The sequence below is a fragment of the Camelina sativa genome, chromosome 1 (genome assembly GCF_030686135.1).
Source record: "Camelina sativa cultivar CO46 ecotype springtype chromosome 1, ASM3068613v1".
Taxonomy (NCBI): domain Eukaryota; kingdom Viridiplantae; phylum Streptophyta; class Magnoliopsida; order Brassicales; family Brassicaceae; genus Camelina; species Camelina sativa.
The window spans coordinates 26129406-26134526 of record NC_141880.1 but is presented as its reverse complement, the minus strand read 5'-3'; the positions used below and the strand labels follow the sequence as shown (position 1 = coordinate 26134526).

At 34.6% G+C, this 5121-nt stretch overlaps 1 pseudogene; it reads right to left on the bottom strand.

Moving 5' to 3' along the window:
• Positions 1–647, bottom strand: LOC104768030 (F-box protein At2g35280 pseudogene; annotated as a pseudogene).
• Positions 648–5121: the final 4474 nt, after the last annotated feature.

The window sequence follows — 5121 nt, the reverse complement described above, 5'->3', positions numbered from 1 at the left end:
TTATATCATGAAGATAAACTTATACATTTGCTTGTAGTAGAAACACTTTCCACATATGGTGTCCATGTCATTGAGGTGACAAAAAGTTGATGTTGGTTTCATGTGTCGAAGTGATGTCAAATAATAGCTCTTCCTGGCCACTTTAATCCCATGTAGTGAGATATTGATCTTTTTCCAGCAATTGTTAACCAGAGTTGTGTCTTCAGTCCATTTAAGCTGGTTGAGATATTTTTTACTTTCAACGACTCTGCCTCAAGAGAGTAGTATAATGGCATACAAATAGATGGCTTCTAGCTTCCCTGCATTAGCTGAGACATCCAAATGGTGGAGTCCTGTGACAGAGTCAGTGAGGAGGAAGTACCTGATGATATCTTTGATGTAGTGAGCATCAGGATTGTTTTCTGCAAGGGTTTTTTTCATGAGCGGAAGGTATTGGATTGATAGTAGTGGTTTCTTCACCAGTGGAGCGAGGTTGAGTTTTTGGAGGACACGTTCGTCATCAGCGGATGCGCCTAATTCTTTGCAAGAGAGGATGTAGTTAATGTAATCGTCATTGGATGCAGCGGCGACTTTTGAGACGATTATGCCCAACAGATCTTGAGGGAGTGATTCCAATCGACTGATATCTACTTTCCTTGGATCCATTTGTAAACAGAAGTATTGTTAATTTGAATGTGTGATTTGTGTTTATTTTCAATCGTTTAAATATATGAATGAGATGTGATGGATGTTTTATCTCCTCGCCATTTGGATTAATATCCTTAAATATGATTCTTAGTGGAGTATTTATTTCACATATGTAATTGTCCACGTTCACCAGTATTTTAACTTCAATTATAGTGATCTTTCAGTGATAACCATCTAACTAGAACTTTATGGTTACCCCATCTCAGAACAAACTCGCTCAGCATATACTCAGCATGCTTCTTCCTTATAGAAGGCAAGACCTATCCCACAACAATATGCTCAAATCAAAAAGAAATTGCAGAGAGAAAAAAAATTGTAAGAGGCATGAAAATGGAGGAGATGACATTATATAGGACTTCAACTTGCACGAATTTAAGAAAAAGTAGTGGGACTTCAATTGAAAGAGTGAGCATTGAAAGACTTGAAATATCGTTTTAGATGAAGACGTTACGATGATGATGGAAATCAGGGAAGACAGTGAAAGGGTGTGGAGGATTGGCGAGGGACGCTTCAGGTCGCACAATGGCGAATGGCGGAGTGGAGCTTCCAGGAAAAGGGTTTTATTTCCACAGCATAAAAAAAACATGTATTATTAATGGATTGGACTTTCAAAGAAATATGAAACTGAACTTGTAAAAGAATATAAAACAATGAAATCGGAATTACTTAGTGGGTCGGAAAATTGAGTTTATTATTAAACTAAGGGAGTTGCTGACGTGGCAGCATCAGAAATGAGAAAAGTTAATTTTATCTATATAAATTACTGTACTTATTAACAAAGGGAGTTATTTGAAACTCATTTTTAGATTACCACGTGGCAAAGGCAAAAACTCTATTCTAAAAAATCTATAATCCCATTATTATCGCCTAACATGTCTATTCTTCTTCCTCTTATTTTTCTTAATCATCGTCCCTTGAGTTAACAATCCACTTTAAAGAATCACTTAATCTTCCCATCAGTTAATCTAACTCTCTTTTTCAATGCTACCTCTCCAATCGGACTGTCCATCCGATCAACGGCGGCTAAATTTTGTCTCCACAAAAAATGAACCGTCGCCACCAGAGGCCCATCAATGGTTTCCAAATTCCGTCGCCACCAGAGCCGTCAATGGTTTTCCAATTGTTGTGTAAAAACATAGAGAAACTGAACGAAGAAAGGGGCATACTCATGCAAAACTAAAATAATAAATCGATAGGCAAGCTAGCGGAACGAAGAAGGTGACAGAGATCAGAGATGTCTATGTCCTATTCCTCCATGTAAGTAACGTAATATCCGACAATTATTATCTAAAATCTGGATTCTCTTGGTAGGACATCTCTCCTTAATTCTGCTTTCTAGGGTTTCTTTGTTTTTGTTATCTGTGCAACGTTTTCTGTAATAGATGTGTGTCTTATTGGATTTGGATCTTAGAACCCGAATCTTAATTAGAAAATCTTAAAAAAAAAAGTCATGACTTCTTCTTCGTCTACTATGTTTGCAATTGATATATGGCTCTCTTAAATGGCCACAAGAACAAGATCATGAAGCTTTGGTAATTACAATACATATATGCACTTCAGAACTTGCTCTCCTCTTCTCAACGATTGCCACTGAACTAATGGATGGTGAGTGTGTGTCTCCTGATTGTTTTCTGCTTCATATATATATATATATATATATATATATATATATATATATTGGTTTTCACTTTCCTTTTTTTTCTTTGATATAATCATTATGCAAGTTTAAATTATATATAACATGCATTTTAAAAATAGACCTTAAGAAGGTTTTTGATACAAGAACACTACCTCAAATAGTAGATAGTAATATTGGATCATGAATTCTGAACTTTCAGTGGTAATTTACAGCTTAACTCCCTTCTCTCTTTTGTAGAAACTTTGAATAAATATATTTCAGTAACAATTCTTTCTAGCAGATGCATTTGCGGTTGATCCACTTTATCATTAGACTTTGTCACACTTTTTGTAGGTGAGTCAAAATAGTATGGTACTTAAAGTTTGTTCCTTACAAGAATACTATGCATTTTCTTTGAAGAAGAGGAAGTAGGCAAGGGGAGAGCGCCATGAAGACTATGCATAGTATTTTCTGTGCATATTTAAGAGCCATGAAAACTAAGTTGGAGATGAAAAGATTGGCATTTGATTTGGAAGAGGATATTTCAGTTTGCTACCGATCCATTCAACTCGATCGGGTCAATCTTTCTTAATTCTCCCATCCACATTATTCTGAATTTTTTCTAGGTAATCTCATATTACGGTGTACAACTTCCCATTTTCTATAATTTTCAGTTGTATTTATACTAACGAAATTGATGTATGCGTGTATACAAACAAGGTCATCAAGTGAAGAAAGAAAGCGCTGCTACCCTCCAAACCTGTGATTTGGAAGAGAATATCCAAAAAGTATGGAAAAGCAAAACATGCATACAACTCCTACTAATTATTGCCTCGAAGGTATATTCAAATCTTCTTTGAAACGGTCAAGTCAAGCAGGGTTTAACCAAGGTGATTAAGATTATAGATTTGACCCTCGCCTTCCTAACACTTCTAATTAACTTCTTTATTTTTTCAGACCATGGTTAATGCAAAGAGAAAAAGTATCCACTCACTCGAAATCTTGAAATGATTTTTCTGGGTACAAGTTTCAAGCCATACTTGATAAACATCGCAAACATGGGCCACATTACAAAGTTTAGAGTGCTAGATGGCTACAGATCAACGTGTTGTACATAATATTTTCTAAGCGTGTTCTTTAGCTAGATAGTTATGTCCAGCAAATGTGATGTGGTTTTATAAGGGATATGAGTGTTTAACTAAACTTTTGTTTGTCGTTTTAATGTCATGACTATTACTCACTTGAAGTATCTTTCTTTTTGAAATCAAACACAATATATAAGAAAAGTTAAAAAAAATACTTAAAGTTATGGGATCATGAGTACATAATATTAGTCTCCATCCTCGGCCACATATCACAAAAAACTAGGGAGTAAGGAACCAAAAATAACTCATCACAGGATTTCAACTTGTATTTTTGGTAATACTCTTAAACTTTTTCTTACCATTCAGTGACTTGTGTGAAACTAAAAGCTGAAACTGAAAACCTTTAGGCATACATGGGCCGACCTTAGAGGTCTTTTCTTTTCGTAAGAGCATTAACGTCTGATGACACACAAAACAATTTTTTCAGAAACCCAACAAGAAGGGATGACAACAACAAAGATAACATCACAAATTTAGCCATACAAGTGAATAAAATGCTAATTCAAAGGGTGAGCTTGAAGATCGTTCAAGTGGTTGGCACATGAATAATTTCTTGGTGACAAGTTAGTTCGGCGTCGTATATGTTTTCCTCAAAGTACAACAAGGGAATGTAACAAAGCTCGGTCAGATGACATATATAAGAATCAGAAGCTAATATAGTCATATGTTTTAGACATACAAGTTTTTTCCTTTTTTTATTTTACATATTCAACTAAATCAGAAAATATATAGTGATGGGACTGATGGTTAAGTTACATGTCTCTTTGATGAATTATGTTCTCGATGAGGGCAATGAACATGTAATGGGAATGCACATCAATTGACTTCTGTAATCAAGGACTAAATTTGGGTAAGAGATATTTTTTCATGTCTTTTATGATTGTAGTTTACATGGATGATTTACAGTTTTGCACTCTAAAAACTGATTTTTTCGTTCCTCCTTTTATAATCTACCTTCGAATCCATCAAATGTTTTACAAGAAAAAAAATTCATTTACAAGTCGCCCATGGTAGAGATCCAAAAGTTATACCGTACCAAGAAAAAAATTCTCATAGTTCGCAGAGGTTGCGATAGTTGGGCGTATTTTGATGTCCAGGTAGGTGATACTTTCACATATAATTGGGTTAATATTAGGGATGTCAAAATGGTTAACCCAACCCAACTCAACTCATTATCTAATGAGTTAAAAGTTAACTGAGTTTATGAGTTGATTCAACTCATTTAATAATTGGGTTGGATCAACTCATGAATCTATTTAGTTAAATGAGTTAGATGAATAATTGAGTTAATCCACAACAATATAAATTAATTAATATTTAATTTAAAATAATAATAATTAATATTTATCATCATTTTCACTATCATCATCATTATCACCATCACATAACTTTTAGTGAAAAATTATTGAAGAAAAATCAAATTTTGCATTTTTTGTGGGAAAATTGTGGGTTTGCGTTTTTGGAGGGAAATTTACAGGTTTGTGTTTTTGGCGGGAAAATTGTGGATTTACATTTTGGAGAGAAATTGCGGATTTGCGTTTCGGTGAGAAAATTGCGGGTTTGCGTTTTTGGTGGGAAATTTACGGGTTTGCGTTTTGGTGGGAAAATTGCGGGTTTGCGTTTTTGGAGGAAAATTTGCAGGTTTGTGTTTTTGGTGAGAAAATTGTGGAT